Raw genomic sequence first — 18,354 nt, 5'->3', positions numbered from 1 at the left:
GAGGCCACACTCCTCCCGTGGGGAGTTATATTATTCTCTGCTGCACCCACAACACCTACCTCAGCGGTCTGTCCTGCAGCGGCGGTTCACTCTGACCGCGATCCACGGGTGGCGTAGTCGGACATTTAACTGCCACTGGTTTGACCGCCCTGAGCCACGGACAGGGTCACCGCCACGCGGAGACTACTACCCCCCTCAGCACCGTACAACAGAAGACCCGGTTTCGAGTACCCCACGGCCCAGGGGGCGAGTCATAGGGATTACGTGGGTTAGTAGAAAGTGAAGGACTATAGGGGAGAGAGTGAAAACAAACCGAAACATTATTTTTACTATGACTTTGTATCCAGTTACAGTTAGTTCCATTCTGGTTGAATTCTGGTCTAATTCAGTGCAGCACACTTATATAAAAGAAAAAAAGGGGTTTGGTACTGTGTAAGCCAATTGAAAAAAGATTGCTCTCAGTGGGAAAAACAAGATAATCTTATAGTTATGATACCTTTTAATGGCTAACAAAAATAAAATAAATGATGTTACAAAGCAAGTTTTTCGAGACAACTTAGGTCTCTTCCTCAGGCATGGTATAACAAAATATATGAAGAAACACAAATATATGCACATACAATAAAAAAGTAGAGTCATGGCATAATAAATGGACATTTAAATAAACAAACAAACTGAGCTTAGAGAAGGAATCCTTAATAAGATAAGATTAGTGGTGTGAAAGATTTCTAGTCCCAATATCCATGTAAGATCAGAGGCCTGGTGCCCTCACTGTCTCTAGAGCAGATTCCTCAGATTTTGTAGTGAGTCATAAATCCTCTTGACAGATTTAGTCCTGTGTGGAGGGTGTCAAAGACTCTAATGAGTTTGTATTTCCAAAGCCTTCGATGTTTTTATGATTTAAAGTTGCCTTTTAATATGACAACTTTCATATTGTTGTGTCCTGGACCACAGAAATGTTTGACCACTGGTACCTGTTTTTTTTTATCTGTGATCGCGATGAGACCGGATCATTGCTCTCAGTTCCCGGGACATTCACATATTAACCTTCCAATGTGGTGTACTTAATTTTGTGGCGATGTTTCGGCTGAGCACACCCTTCATCATGCTTGATGAAGGGTATGCTCAGCCAAAATGTCACCAGACTGGGCAAATAAAGTCCCCTTTTTTCAACCAAAATTTCTGGAGTGCTGCCTGCAAAAATGGATATTTGTTTGGGGGCCTTTCACCCAAAACTTTGAGTATATGGTGCTGTTCCAGTTTTATTTACTATCAATCTATCTATTATCTATCTATCTATCTATCTATTATCTATCTATCTATTATCTATTATATATCATCTATCTATTATCTATCTATATGTCTATCTATCTATCTATTATCTATCTATTATCTATCATCTATCTATTATCTATTATCTATCTATTATCTATCATCTATCTATTATCTATCTATTATCTATCATCTATTATCTATCTATTATCTATCTATCTATCTATCTATCTATTATCTATCTATTATCTATCATCTATCTATTATCTATCTATTATCTATCATCTATCTATCTATCTATTATCTATCTATTATCTATCATCTATCTATTATCTATTATCTATCATCAATCTATTATCTATCTATCTATCTATCTATTATCTATCTATTATCTATCATCTATCTATCATCTATCTATTATCTATCATCTATCTATCATCTATCTATTATCTATCTATTATCTATCTATCATCTATCTATTATCTATCTATAAAATTTATGGGGAAAATGAAAAAGCAGGTGCGAGCAAGGCGACCTTCAAACCTGGATCAGTTACACCTGTTTTGTCAGGAGGAATCGACCAATCAGCAGAGGGGTGTTTAAATTTGGCACCAAAATCGCTGATTGGTCGCGGCCGGCCACCGCGACCAATCAGCAGAGCGTGGTTTAAATTTGTCGCCAATAATGCTGATTGGTCGCGGCCAGCGACCAATCAGCAGAACGGCGTTTAAATTTTCCGCCCATATCGCTGATTGGTCGCGGGCGTCGACCGCGACCAATCAGCGTCGTATTAGTGAGGACCGGGGAGCGGCGCTGACTGTGCGGCTACTTCCACTGCGAGAAGCCAGGAGATGAGCGGCTACTCGCAGCAGAAGCATCCCGACCGGCGGCGTCTCTCCCCGGTCCTCCGTTCACACTTGCCCTCCGGAGATCAGCGGGCCAAGCCGCTGATCTCCCGACGTTAGCCGCATGGAGGCGAGTGGCGCCGCCTGTCGGGGTACTTGTGCTGCCAGCAGCGGGGAGATGAGCGCCTCGCGCCGGCCATCTCCCTGCTGCATCGCCGCTGACCTCCGTCCTGCAGATGAGCCGCTAACGGCCGCCATCTTTTTCTGAAGCTGATTGGCCGCGGCCGGACCAATCAGCGATGTGGGATTTCCTGGACAGACAGACAGACAGAAAGACAGAAAGACAGACAGACAGACAACGGGATAAGACGATTATATATATAGATTATGGTAATTGTCCTAAAACGGGAAAGGTTTATTCTGATTTCATGTCAGATATTGAGAAAAACATGGAGATGTGTCTTTATTAGTGTTGAGCGAACATGCTCGACACGGCTCGGTACTCGCCCGAGCATCACGCTACTCGGGATGTTCGGCGAGCACCGAGCATTTCCGGGTTACTCGGGCGGGAGCTCGGGTCTCCGCCCTGCATGTTTGGCGCTCTTTACAGAGCCAATGAACATGCAGGGATTGCCAGCCAGTCACTGTAATGCTGCAGCCATGTTGGTTGTGGGCATTACAGTGATTGGCTGGCCGCACAGCGTCACCTCGAGTATTTAAAACCGGGCGCCGCCATCTTGGACACAGTCGCTCCGGATTAGACAGTGTAGGGACAGCGCTGCTGATTTAGGGAGAGATGTAAACTGCGAAATAGGTAGTGTAGGGTCTGCAAAGGCTGCCAGATCAAACAAACAGTCCTTTTCAGGACTAATATCCATCCCAGATACCAGGCAGGCAGGCAGGCTGTATAGGAGACACAGTGGTTATACCAGCAAACGCTGCATTACAGTCCTGTGTGCTCCTGTTGCTGAAATTGCTGGACTTAGCTCCAGGTGTCGGGGGCCAGGAAAAATCCTTTTTTTCCTCCTTCACACTGTACAAATACCCGTCTTATTAACCTTTTGGTGTGTCCCCCACCCCCAAAAAAAAAGCATGTCTCTGATTTTTCAGACACAAATATAACTGTTGAAAATAGTCTGGTGTAGGCTAGAGAAACAGAAGTGTTGTTTTGCACTTCCACGGTTCAAACCTCTGTATTATCCATTTTGGGCCATTTGTATCTAAAAAAAAAAACCAATTTGAGTGTGTCGCTCACTGTTCAGCCGCAAATCTATATATTTAAAAAAGTGTGGTATACCCCAGTAACAATAACTGTGCTTTTGCCATCCCACGGTAAAAAATCTCTATTATTCAGGTTTTGGTATTTTTTTCCGTAAAGAAAAACAGTAGTGTCTCCTGACTGTTGTGACACAAAAATATATCTGTTGAAAATAGTCTTGTGTAGGCCCGACATCCCAGTGTGGTTTCGCAGTTCTACGGGTCAAATCGCTGTACTATCCTGCTTTTGGGCCTTTGGTATCTAAAAAAAAAAGCAATTTGAGTGTGTCGCTCATTGTTCAGCCGCAAATATCTCTATTTAAAAAAGTGTGGTATACCCCAGTAAACAATAACTGTGGTTTTCCTCTTCCACGGTTCTAATCTACTCTTTATTACCCTTTTTCCATTGATAGTGCAAGTGTAAGCTATTTTACTTCATTTACAATGGGCAAGGCACGTGGCAAGGGACGTGGAAGTGGACGTTCTGGTGATGGTTCGTGCAGAGGACGGGGCCATGGCCAAGGTGAAAATGTGCCACAACCAACAGCCACATCTTCTCGCTCCCACTTCTTGACCGAATTACTAGGGAAGCACAGAACAACACCAGTATTGAGAACTGATCAGTGTGAACAGGTTATTAATTGGATAGCAGATAATACTTCCAGTTACCTGGGCACCACCACCTCCGGTCTGTCTTCCACACGGTCAACTCTTAGTAGCCGTGAGTCTCGACCGCATACTCCTCCTCACCCTGATGCTCCTTCCTCCCACCATGCCGAGTGTCGTCAGACAGCAAGTGATCCCACACTTGGACACTCTGAAGAGCTGTTCACTGGTCCATTTCCATATTTGGGCCCCTCGCCTGATACGCTTGAAGTGGTGGAAGAGGAGATCCCATGTTGCGATGCCCAAATATTTGAACAGCCACGGCCACAGGAAGTCGACATTGGCAATCTGTCACAAGAGGTGGACGATGACGAGACACAATTGCCACGAAGTGAGGAGGAGGATCGTGGTGCGCAAGTGGAAGAGGAGGAGGTGGTGGATGATCTAGTAACTGACCCAACGTGGAAGGAGGACATGCAGAGTGAGGCCAGCAGCACACAGGGGGAGGGAGACAGAGTACCCCAACAGGCAGGAAGAAGCAGTGTGGTGGCCGCAGACAGAAGGCAGGCAACCGTTCCCCGTAACACCAACACGAGGGACGTTGCCAGTACAAGCGGTAGGTCTTCCAGAGTCTGGAATTTTTTTAAAGACTCTGCTGATAACCTCAAAAAGGCCATATGTTCCACCTGCCATGCCAGCATCAGCAGGGGTGACAAAACTACCAGCCTGACCACCACCAGCATGATCAGGCACATGGCAGCAAAGCACCCGACTTTGTGGGGCGAAACCCAGGGTCCACGACCAGTGTCAGCGGGTGTCACCACTGCTTCTTCCACTGTTGTGCGTGCAATAGAACCCCCTGTTGTGTGTGCAAGGCAATCCCCTGTCCATACTGCATGTAAAGATGCCCCCTCCTCTCAGTCTTCACTTGTTATGACAGTTTCTCAAGAAACAGCATCAACGTCCACGTCCACGTCCCACCGCAGCGTTCAATTGTCCATATCCCAGACCTTTGAACGAAAGCGGAAATTCGCAGCTAACGCCCCACAGGCCACAGTCCTAAATTCGCACATTTCACGACTGCTTGCGTTGGAAATGCTGCCTTTTAGGCTGGTGGAGACGGAATCCTTCAGCAATCTTATGGCGGTGGCCGTCCCTCGGTACTCGGTACCCAGCCGACACTATTTTGCCCGGTATGCCATCCCCGCACTACACAAGCACGTGTCCCAAAGCATCTGCCGCGCCCTCAACAACGCAGTTACTGGGAGAGTCCACCTGACAACGGACACGTGGACAAGTGCTTGTGGCCAGGGACGGTACATCTCTCTGACGGCACACTGGGTAAACATAGTGGAAGCCGGGACCCAGTCGGACCTTGGGACGGAACACATCCTCCTCACACCGAGGATTGCGGGCCCTATGTCAGTCAGAGTTGCCCCCACAGTGTACAGCTCCTGCGCATCCTCCTCCTCCTCCTCCTCATGTTCAGCCTCCATCTCAGATATCACCACATCAGTTACCAGCTGGAAGCATTGCAGTACTGCCTCTGCCAAGCGGCAACAGGCTGTGCTGAAACTCATAAGCTTAGGTGATAAACCTCACACTGCTTGTGAGTTGTGGACAGCTGTGAAAGAGCAGGCAGATCTGTGGATGAGACCGCAGAACCTACATCCCGGCATGGTCGTGTGTGACAATGGCTGTAACCTGGTGGCGGCTCTGAGGCGAGGTGAGATCACACACGTACCATGCCTGGCTCATGTGCTTAACCTCGTGGTTCAGCGGTTTCTTAAATCGTACCCCGAGTTGCCAGATCTGCTCGTGAAAGTACGCCGCATGTCAGCTCATTTTCGCAAGTCGGCTACAGCTTCTGCCGCCCTTGCTGTGTTGCAGCAGCGTTTGCAGCTTCCGGCACACCGACTGGTGTGTGATGTCCCCACACATTGGAACTCTACCCTCCACATGTTGCAAAGGATTTGTGAGCAGAAGAGAGCAGTTGTGGAGTACCAGCTGCAACAAGGCCGTCGATATTCAGGTCAGACTCCACATATAAGACCTCAGGAGTGGACCTGGATGTCTGACATATGTACCATCCTGACAAACTTTGAGGAGGCCACCAAGATGTTGAGTGGCGATGACGCCATCATTAGTGTCAGCATCCCACTTGTCTGCCTTTTGCAACGCTCTCTGCAGAGAATTAAAGAGGAGGCACTGCAGCCAGAGTATGATGAGATGGATCAAGAAGCCATAGCGGGTGATTACACACAGCCCAGCCTCATCTCATCCCAACGTGCATTGGGGGACAATGAGGGAGAGGAGGAGGAGGAGGAAGAACAGGAGCTGCTATCATGCGTTGTAGACGGTAGTACCTGTACAAGTGTCATACCGTCGGTTCAGCGTGGGTGGCCTGAGGACAGGGGGGAGGAGGAAGAGGAGGAGGAGAGCATGGTCAGTCGTCATCTTGGTGAGCACACGGAAATCTTGCCCATTACCAGTCTGGCACGCATGGCTGACTTTATGTTACGCTGCCTTAACCGTGACACTCGCGTTGTCAAAATGTTGGGTGACAGTCATTACTGCTGGGTGACACTTGTAGACCCCCGCTACAAGGAGAACTTTCACTCTCTTATTCCTGAGGTGGAGAGGTCTACAAAAATGGGGCAGTACCAGAAGGCCCTTGCTGCAGAACTCTTAAAAAAATTCCCATCTGAACACGCTAGCGACAGAGGTCACAGTTCGTTGCCCAACCAAGGCGTACAGGCGAGAGAGATGCAACTCCAATCCAGCAGAGGCAGGGGAACACTGTCAACGTTCTGGGACAGTTTTCTGACACCTGCCCAGCTTACAGGCCCTGAGGCGCGGGGTACTCTCACAAGGAGTGGAAAGTTTCAAAAGATGGTGAGGGAGTACCTTGCCGACCGTACCAGCGTCCTCCGTGATTCCTCTGTGCCTTTTAATTATTGGGTATCCAAGCTGGACACTTGGAATGAACTCGCTCTGTACGCCTTGGAGGTCCTGGCCTGCCCTGCCGCTAGCGTGTTATCGGAGCGTGTTTTTAGTGCCGCTGGGGGAATTATAACTGATAAGCACACTCGCCTGTCAACTGACAATGCTGACAAGCTGACAATTATCAAAATGAACAAGGGCTGGATTGGGCCAGACTTCTCATCACCACCAAATGACAGCAGAGTAACATAAAGTCAAATCCACTGTGTTTTTTCGGGAGGTGTATTCACATGCACCGCTTCACACCCACACATGGGTATATGCTTCCTCGTTTCGGCTGTTTTATCTTCTTCTCCTTATCCTCAGCCTCCACCACCACAATACCACCAGGGTGCCAGCACTGCAAGTTGCTCCGTCCTAATTTTTGGCAGCTTTTGCTTGGAAAGCATAAGCAAATACTATGGGACACCCACTCCCCAATAATGGGACTTATGTTTGTAATATGCTGTACTGCATGGCTCTTGTAAGGAGCATTGCAAGTTGCTCCGTCCTAATTTTTGGCAGCTTTTGCTTGGAAAGCATAAGCAAATACTATGGGAGACCCACTCCCCAATAATGGGACTTATGTTTGTAATATGCTGTACTGCATGGCTCTTGTAAGGGGCATTGCAAGTTGCTCCGTCCTAATTTTTGGCAGCTTTTGCTTGCAAGGCATAAGAAAATATTATGGGACACCCACTCCCCAATAATGGGACTTATGTTTGTAATATGCTGTACTGCATGGCTCTTGTAAGGGGCATTGCAAGTTCCTCCGTCCTAATTTTTGGCAGCTTTTGCTTGCAAGGCATAAGCAAATACTATGGGACACCCACTCCCCAATAATGGGACTTATGTTTGTAATATGCTGTACTGCATGGCTCTTGTAAGGGGCATTGCAAGTTGCTCCGTCCTAATTTTTGGCAGCTTTTGCTTGGAAAGCATAAGCAAATACTATGGGACACCCACTCCCCAATAATGGGACTTATGTTTGTAATATGCTGTACTGCATGTGTGGCACCCCAGGGGTCTGGTTTCCACAGTAATGCAATGTTATGTCTGAGAGCAGGTGGGAGGTCTCTTGGTCAGGGTTCCTATGCATGCCACACCTCCTGCCCAGTCCTGGGAGGGGAAGGACTTCCCCTATATAAACCTGGGGCTGAGGCAGGGTTAGAGAGTTGAGAGGGAAAGTTCAGCCAGGAGGGCTGACAGGGAGCTGTGGCTCCGGCTGGACCCAGCTCCTGGGCCATGCCAGAAGTAGAGAAGAGAAGCAGCATAGGAAGAAACAACAGGAGCTCTGTGGGAGCAGTGTTACAAAGAGTCAGGGGCTGGCAGCTGCAGAGCTCGCCCTGACTGAGAAGATTTCTTACCGGACCCGGAGTCCGAGGCTGTGGGGACTAACTCCTACCCAGCAGCAGAATCTGTCAGGCAGGGGATTTCAGGTCCTCTGGCCAAGAAACCCGAAGGCACGGTCACACGCATGGGACCAGCACCGCCGTCGTGGAGCGGAAGCTACTAGAAGGCCCCGAGTCACCGGCCATACGGGTGAGCACCACACGGTACACTCAGGGACGTGGGCTACTTATACTCGCTTCTAGCAAGGTAGCCAGAAGAGTATCGTTAGTTTGGGAGGCCTACAACTCCGCCTGGCCAGGGGAGATCCCATCTGCTCAAGGACTGACCAGGCCCCAACCGCTAGCCAGTACTCCGGGAGGGTCTATCTTTGTCACCAGTAAAGACCCTGAACTACACCGCATCGTCTCTGAGTGGTTCCTGCTACCCCCATCATCCACGTCGACTGCCCTGAGGCCATACCCCTCCCGTTGGGGGTTATACTATCACGCTGCACAATCCTACCACCGGCCTCAGCGGTCTGCCCTGCAGCAGCAGCTCCTTAGCTGTACTCAACGGGTGGCGTAGTCATCCAACATCTACCGCTGATACAGCGCCACTTAGTCTGACTCCCTGGGCACGGACCGGATCACCGCCACGAGACTACAACCCTCAACAGATCCGGCTCCGGGTAAGCTCCCGCGTGCGCAACGCTGCGCGACACAGGCCCAGGGGTGCGTCACATGGCTCTTGTAAGGGGCATTGCATGTTGCTCCGTCCTAATTTTTGGCAGCTTTTGCTTGCAAGGCATAAGCAAATACTATGGGAGACCCACTCCCCAATAATGGGACTTATGTTTGTAATATGCTCTACTGCATGGCTCTTGTAAGGGGCATTGCATGTTGCTCCGTCCTAATTTTTGGCAGCTTTTGCTTGCAAGGCATAAGCAAATACTATGGGACACCCACTCCCCAATAATGGGACTTATGTTTGTAATATGCTGTACTGCATGGCTCTTGTAAGGGGCATTGCAAGTTGCTCCGTCCTAATTTTTGGCAGCTTTTGCTTGCAAGGCATAAGAAAATATTATGGGACACCCACTCCCCAATAATGGGACTTATGTTTGTAATATGCTGTACTGCATGGCTCTTGTAAGGGGCATTGCAAGTTCCTCCGTCCTAATTTTTGGCAGCTTTTGCTTGCAAGGCATAAGCAAATACTATGGGACACCCACTCCCCAATAATGGGACTTATGTTTGTAATATGCTGTACTGCATGGCTCTTGTAAGGGGCATTGCAAGTCGCTCCGTCCTAATTTTTGGCAGCTTTTGCTTGGAAAGCATAAGCAAATACTATGGGACACCCACTCCCCAATAATGGGACTTATGTTTGTAATATGCTGTACTGCATGTGTGGCACCCCAGGGGTCTGGTTTCCACAGTAATGCAATGTTATGTCTGAGAGCAGGTGGGAGGTCTCTTGGTCAGGGTTCCTATGCATGCCACACCTCCTGCCCAGTCCTGGGAGGGGAAGGACTTCCCCTATATAAACCTGGGGCTGAGGCAGGGTTAGAGAGTTGAGAGGGAAAGTTCAGCCAGGAGGGCTGACAGGGAGCTGTGGCTCCGGCTGGACCCAGCTCCTGGGCCATGCCAGAAGTAGAGAAGAGAAGCAGCATAGGAAGAAACAACAGGAGCTCTGTGGGAGCAGTGTTACAAAGAGTCAGGGGCTGGCAGCTGCAGAGCTCGCCCTGACTGAGAAGATTTCTTACCGGACCCGGAGTCCGAGGCTGTGGGGACTAACTCCTACCCAGCAGCAGAATCTGTCAGGCAGGGGATTTCAGGTCCTCTGGCCAAGAAACCCGAAGGCACGGTCACACGCATGGGACCAGCACCGCCGTCGTGGAGCGGAAGCTACTAGAAGGCCCCGAGTCACCGGCCATACGGGTGAGCACCACACGGTACACTCAGGGACGTGGGCTACTTATACTCGCTTCTAGCAAGGTAGCCAGAAGAGTATCGTTAGTTTGGGAGGCCTACAACTCCGCCTGGCCAGGGGAGATCCCATCTGCTCAAGGACTGACCAGGCCCCAACCGCTAGCCAGTACTCCGGGAGGGTCTATCTTTGTCACCAGTAAAGACCCTGAACTACACCGCATCGTCTCTGAGTGGTTCCTGCTACCCCCATCATCCACGTCGACTGCCCTGAGGCCATACCCCTCCCGTTGGGGGTTATACTATCACGCTGCACAATCCTACCACCGGCCTCAGCGGTCTGCCCTGCAGCAGCAGCTCCTTAGCTGTACTCAACGGGTGGCGTAGTCGTCCAACATCTACCGCTGATACAGCGCCACTTAGTCTGACTCCCTGGGCACGGACCGGATCACCGCCACGAGACTACAACCCTCAACAGATCCGGCTCCGGGTAAGCTCCCGCATGCGCAACGCTGCGCGACACAGGCCCAGGGGTGCGTCACATGGCTCTTGTAAGGGGCATTGCATGTTGCTCCGTCCTAATTTTTGGCAGCTTTTACTTGCAAGGCATAAGCAAATACTATGGGAGACCCACTCCCCAATAATGGGACTTATGTTTGTAATATGCTCTACTGCATGGCTCTTGTAAGGGGCATTGCATGTTGCTCCGTCCTAATTTTTGGCAGCTTTTGCTTGCAAGGCATAAGCAAATACTATGGGACACCCACTCCCCAATAATGGGACTTATGTTTGTAATATGCTGTACTGCATGGCTCTTGTAAGGGGCATTGCAAGTTGCTCCGTCCTAATTTTTGGCAGCTTTTGCTTGCAAGGCATAAGAAAATATTATGGGACACCCACTCCCCAATAATGGGACTTATGTTTGTAATATGCTGTACTGCATGGCTCTTGTAAGGGGCATTGCAAGTTCCTCCGTCCTAATTTTTGGCAGCTTTTGCTTGCAAGGCATAAGCAAATACTATGGGACACCCACTCCCCAATAATGGGACTTATGTTTGTAATATGCTGTACTGCATGTGACGCGCCCCCTGGGCCGTGTGTACACGTGTATGGGATACCCGGTGCCAGGTCTCTGGGGTCTGTAGTCTCCGTGGCGGTGACCCGGTCCCGTGGCTCAGGCTGGTCAAACCAGTGGCAGTCTTTCTTAGGTTTTGATTTTAATTGTCCGACTGCGCCACCCGTGGATTGCGGTCAGGGAGTACCACCGCTGCGAGGCAGACCGCTGAGGCTGGTGTTGTGTGCGCAGCATAGAATGGGATAACTCCCCTCGGGAGGAGTATAGCCTCAGGGCAGTGAGTGTGGATGATGGGGGTGATGGTGGGTGATGGTGCACAAGTGCAGCAGGAACGACTCTGAGTCTTTGCAGTGCAGTTCAGGGTCTTTACTGATGATTATAAGGTAGACCCTCCCGGGAGTACTGGCTAGCTTAAGAGGCCTGGTCAGTCTGTGAGCAAGCAGGAGTTCCCCTGGCCAGGTGGAGTTGTAGGCCTCCCCTTCTGTCTGCACTCTTCCTGGCTACCTTGCTGTAAGCGGGTAGAAGTAGCCCACGTCCCTGAGTGTACCGTGTAGTTCTCACCCGTATGTCTGGTGACTTGGGGCCTTCTGTTAGCCTCCGCTCCACGACGGCGGTGCTGGTCCCTTGCTTGTGACTGAGCCTCCGGGCTTCTATGGCCAGAGGACCTGAAATCCCCTGCCGGCTGGTTTCTGCTGCTGGATATATAAGTCCTCACAGCCTCGGACTCCTGTGTCCGGTTCCTATTGTCTTCTGCCAGGGCGAGCTCAGCTCAGCTTCCAGACCCTGGTCTTTAGCTCCTAGCTCCTACAGAGCTCCTTGCTGTTACTTTCCCTTGCTCTCACTCTGACTCTGACTGTTCTCTGACTCACTCAACCCTGCCCCAGATCCAGTTTATAAGGGCAGAATTCTCCCCTCCCAGGATTGGGGCAGGAGGATGTTGCATGTTTAAGGAATCCTGACCAGGAAACCTCCCACTTGCTCTCCGACGTAATATCTCTATTACTGTGGTGACCAGACCCCTGTGGTGCCACACATGGGGCCGCTACTACATACATGCGCTTGCATTACAACAAAACAAAGCAGATGCTAACTTCTATCATCCTCATCATGCTCCTCACCTTGGCACTCTCAACTCCCCTTATGGAGAAGCCAGGGCCCACCGGAGGAGTCTGATAGTCCGGTGGGCTCGGCCAATGCTGCCCTAAAGCAGGCCAGGCTAAGAAAAGTGTGGGAAAGGTTACCGGGACAAATAGGGGTGGCTGGGGACCGAGTATGGACACCCGGCCACCCCCTGGAGGCCGAGGAGCAAACAGGGACACCCGGGCACCAGGCGGCTGCGGACTGAGTATGGATACCAGGCCGCCGACACAGCCATGGCGTGGTGGCCAGATTCCGCCTCCACTTGCCTAAAAGGCCCAATTTAAAGTGCAAGCAAGCAAGCAGTATGGTATTTAAGCCTGGGGGTGGGTGGGTTGCAGGCTGCATAATTGCGCTTGCACTGCAAGGAATGGGAGAGGTACAATTGAACACTGCCCTGGGACAAGGACTTGAATGGGGATAGTTGCAAGTTTGCAACGACAGGTGCAAGGTGGGAGGCATCTTCGCATGTACCATGAACAGGGGTTTGGCATGCACACACTACAGCGGAATAGGCTATCCTTCCCACTAAATGCACTGAGGAGGGCACAGGTAATGTTTTGGTATACGCGCTTAATCTTATGTATAAGGCACACCAGGACAAATAGGGGCGGCTGGGGACTGAGTATGGATACCTCGCTGCCGAAGCAGCCATGAGGTAGTGGCCAGCTTCGGCCTCCTCCAAACTAAAAGGCCCCATTTCAAGTGCAAGCTAGCAGTATGGAATTGCAGTCTGGGGGTGGGTGGGTGGCAGGCTGCACACTTACACTTGCATTAAAAGAAAACATAGCAGATGCTAACTTCTGTCATCATCATTATGCTCCTCACCTTGGCACTCTCAACTCCACCGATGGAGAAGTCAGGGCCCACCGGAGGAGTCTGGTTCTCTGGTGGGCTCGTCCAATGCTGCCTAAAGCAGGCCGGGATAAGAAAAGTGTGTGGGGGGATGTTCCAAGGAGAAATAGGGGCGGCTGGGGACCGTTTATGGACACCCGGCTGCCCCCAGGCGGCTGGGGACCGTGTGTGGACACCCGGCCGCGGGGCGGCTGGGGACCGAGTATGGACACCCGGCCACTGGGCGGCTGGGGACTGAGTATGGATTCCAGGCCGCCAACACAGCCATGACGTGGTGGCCAGATTCCGCCCCCACATGCCTAAAAGGCCTAATTTCAAGTTCAAGCAAGCAAGCAGTATGGTATTGCAGCCTGGGGGTGGGTGGGTGGCAGTCTGCATACTTGCGCTTGTATTGCAAGGAATGGGGGAGGTACAATTGAACACTGCCCTGGGACTAGAACTTGCATGGGGATAGTTGCAAGTCTGCATCTTCTGATGCGGCATGGATCACTTATGATGGGCACACTTTTAGACAGTGACCTGGGAGTCCGAGATGCCTCCAGGGGTCTTCCCCATGCTGTTCCCATGTCTTTTCAGCACTTTATGCATGTGTCACACAGCACATGGCCAGATAAGGTTGTAAAATGTTAAAATGACATTTCCCGGTGAATGCATTTGTCATAGTTGAAAGCAATACAAAAGTGCAAAAACGCATAAAAAATGCTACTTGTGAACATAGCCCAAGGTGTGGAGGAGTATTTTTGTTTTTGGTTATTTATTTTACCTTATACACAAGTCTTTACCCTGGAAAGGAAGTTCCTTAACATATTTCACAGGAAAGCAGTTTCAGTTTCGTTTTTGAACGTTTTATTGCGAGCCCGTAAAAGTGGCTTAATACCTCTGACCACGTCGTTGACAGCAGTGACCTGGGGGTCAGAAATTCTTCCTGGGGCGATCCCCATTCTGTCCCCATGTCATTTGAGCACTGTCACTATCGTTTTGGGCACTTTTTAGGCTTTCTACAGACTGCCGGGGGTGCCGCAGCAAAAATGCTCGAGTCTCCCATAGACTAACATTGGGCTCGTTGCTCGGGTCGAGCACCCGAGTATCACGGCGAGCTCGGCCCGAGCTTCGAGCACCCGAGCATTTTAGTGCTCGCTCAACACTAATCTTTATATATAGTGTAGGGAAAGTTCTGGTTTCAACTGTATATATTATCTGGCTATTATCTATCTATTATCTATTATCTATCTATCATCTATTATCTATCTATTATCTATCTATCTGTCTATTATCTATCATCTATCTATTATCTATCTATTATCTATTATCTATCTATCATCTATTATCTATCTATTATCTATCTATCTGTCTATTATCTATCATCTATCTATTATCTATCTATCATCTATCTATTATCTATCATCTATCTATTATCTATCTATTATCTATCTATCTATTATCTATCATCTATCTATTATCTATCTATTATCTATCATCTATCTATTATCTATCTATCTATTATCTATCTATTATCTATCTATTATCTATCTATCATCTATTATCTATCATCTATCTATTATCTATTATCTATCTATCATCTATCTATTATCTATCTATTATCTATCTATCATCTATCTATCTATTATCTATGTATTATCTATCTATCATCTATTATCTATCATCTATCTATCTATTATCTATCTATCTATCTATTATCTATGTATTATGTATTATCTATCTATTATCTATGTATTATCTATCATCTATCTATTATCTATCTATTATCTATTATCTATCTATTATATACCGTACAGACCAAAAGTTTGGACACACCTTCTCATTTAAAGATTTTTCTGTATTTTCATGACTATGAAAATTGTACATTCACACTGAAGGCATCAAAACTATGAATTACCACATGTGGAATTATATACTTAACAAAAAAGTGTGAAACAACTGAAAATATGTCTTATATTCTAGGTTCTTCACAGTAGCCCCCTTTTGCTGAATAACTGATCTCTAACAGTTCCTTCCTCTTCATTCCTGACTGTCATCTGTTGGTCGTAGCCCCCACTTGGTAGATGCCACAGGATGGAGCCCAGTTTGCGGTAGAATTGCTATTTTTGCCATTTTCTAGACTCTTGAGCGCGGGATCTTCCCTTTAAATGTGATTAATTTGGGATGTAAATGTGAGAGTCTAAAAGAGAAATCCACAAGATGTCTCCTCGGTGGCTCTGCAGTGAATAGTCTCATGTTCTCGCAGGATGTGATGTTCTCATACTGGAGATGAGTTTGTTTGTAAACTCTTCAGTGACACAATGGAAATAAATGGAAAATTCCTCTGGGAAAGTCATTTGCACTTTGCCCTTTGAACAAAGTTTCTAAATCTTCTTTGCACATCACTGTCAGGGCCGAAAAATAACTTCTCAATATGTAAGTGACGCGCCCCCTGGGCCAGTGCTGTTTGGGGGATACCCGGAACCGGATCAGATGGGGGTTGTAGTCTCCGAGTGGCGGCGACCCGGTCCGTGCCCAGGGTGTCAAACTCAGTGTGTGGCAGTCTTTACAGATGTTGTTAAAGGTCCTTAATGTCGACTACGCCACCCGTTGATTTGCGGTCACAAGGCCGCCGCTGCAGCAGGGTCCGCTGAGGCTGGTGGTGTGTGTGCAGCTGTGATAGTATAACCCCCAACGGGAGGGGTATAGCCTCAGGGGGTCAGATGTAGAGGATGGTGGTTGTGCAGGTGCAGGAGAGCTAAGCAAGAAGACTCAGAGTCGGGCTGTGCAGTTCGGGGGTTTTTACTTACGGGTGTTCTTATGGTCACTCTGGCCTGAAGCGACCACCCGAGCCGTGCTGCGTCCACCAGGTCCTGGACTCGGCCAACCCCCAAGTAATTCTGGAGCGTGGTCCTGAGCTCCTGTCTGACTTTCCCTCTCTTCTGGCCGTTCTCACCAGGGATCCACCTATGTCCGGCTCCCTCGGGTCTCTTGGTGGGTACACCTCTTCTGGGTTCCCTGACCCTATACTTGGTCTGCCTTCCTGGTGGATTTAGTGAGGGTCGTGGCAGATCCTGCCCACGACCTCCGGTCTCTGGCTGAGGATTAGTGGCCTCCACCAGCTTGGGATCCGGTACCCTGGGTGCCAACCCTTCACCCTGCTGTTTGTATTCTGGGGTCTTGGGGTTCCTGCTTGTTTTCTCTGGGTCCTTCTGACTCCTCTCTCTCTCTCAGACTTGGCCTTGGAGCTGGGCCCAGCCGGAACCACGACTCCCTGTCAGCCCTTCTGGCTGAGCTTCTCTGCTCTGCTCCTCTTGCCTGACTGAACTCACTCTACAAAAGACTGACCCTGATCTAAGATGGTGCCCACCTTATATACTCCCTCTATGTGTGAGCTCAGGTGACCAGCACCCAATGAGCTCCTAGCCTTACCCAGACTGCTCCCCCTATCTGCCCCTACACTACTGGGATGTTCCACCCCCCTCCCACTCCAGCCAGGGACAGACACTATCGTACCTGCACATAAACTGGTGGGAGTACCGTCGATCTGTCCCCCGGAAATGGGATGTATGTAGTGCATGCAGCTAACTAGCTCAGTTCCACACTCCATCCTTACCCGGGAGTGGAATACCACACCTCTGGCTTGAGGTGCAATACCCCTGTAGCAGCCGAGTCCTCAGGGTGCTACATTCCCCCCTGGTAAATCACAGCACGTCCTCGGGCTGTAAAAGAATAAAAACATCCACAAAACATACAATTTTTTTTCATAAAACATAAACATATAAAACAATATATATACTATCAGCATAAAACTTTTTCATATAAACATTTTTCATAAATAACACTCTTGTTCCTCCGGCCACGGTGCAACTTGTGACCGGGTAAAGTGCGACAGTCTCTTCAAGAAAAACAACAGTTTCCTATAAAACCGGTAGGGGGCGCCTTAGAAAGCGCAACTATATACAAGGGGATATGGCCGCTCTCAGTCTTCGACCAATGGGGAAAAGGGATGGCTGCTCACAGTCCTCAGCCTGTGGGGAGATGGGACACACTGGAACAGTTCACACTTGTCCCAACGGGGAACATATTTAACTTAGCAGCTTGGCATATACCCTGACGGGTAACTATGTACAGTCCCTTTACCGTACTTTAATGACGGCGTACTCCTGCTCCTCCTTCAGACCCATCCGGATCCTCTTGCTCCTCTTCACACTGTAGCTCCTCCTCCGTCAGCCGGTGTACATGGAGGGCGTAGGGTCCTTTGGCACACTTGTGCCGGGTGAACGTGACCTCGTCCCCTACATATAGGTCACGACCTCTGTGTCCCTCCGGCAGATGGCTTTCTACGTCTCTGCGTGTGACAAAGACGTCGCCGGGGGTATGATGGTCTTTTATGAAGCCCCACCCATGCTGCAGGTTGAATTTAATCACAGTCCCGGTGGTACGGGGACCATGAGCTGCACGGGGGTTCCTCCTGGTCCGGCTCTTCTGCTCCGCGCTCCTTATCTGTGCTTGCTGTTCCCGGACCCGCCTCTCTCTCCGCTCCTTCTCGAAGACCTCGAGCTGCTGCCGGCAGCACTCTGCACGCTCCGCTGCGGCCGCCCGAGTCTCCTGAGTGAACCCCATGAGGTCTCCTCCGGTGGGGTCCCACTCAAACTGTGCCTCCTCCAGCGGGGGCGAGGTCCTCTTTACAGGCTTCGGAGCCGGAATCAGGGGCTCGCACATGGGCCTTGCTCTCTGGAGTTCCAGCTGAATGTACTCCTGGGGCCATACAAAGGGCTGCCCATCCGGGCACGTATGCTGGGCGAATAGATTTTCACCCAGGTGCGGCACTCGAGATGTTGAGGGCGCGTTGATGGTAGCGGCGCCCGGGTTGACCAGGCCTTGCGACCAGGCTTGGAGCACCCTAAAGGCAAAGGGCACCGTAAGAACGGCGGCGCCCTGGGTTACTCGGCCCTGCGACCAGGCCGGTGGCTCCGCGGAGGTAGGGGGCGCTGTTGGAATAGCGGCGCCCGGGGGTACTAGGCCTTGCGACCAGGCTGATGGTATTTCCTGCTTGGCCACGCTCGAGGTCGAGGCGTGTGAC

Source organism: Phyllobates terribilis, unplaced genomic scaffold (assembly GCF_046119375.1).
Source record: "Phyllobates terribilis strain yellow unplaced genomic scaffold, ASM4611937v1 Scaffold_8__6_contigs__length_399053987, whole genome shotgun sequence".
Classification (NCBI taxonomy): domain Eukaryota; kingdom Metazoa; phylum Chordata; class Amphibia; order Anura; family Dendrobatidae; genus Phyllobates; species Phyllobates terribilis.
This window is presented reverse-complemented; position numbering follows the sequence as displayed.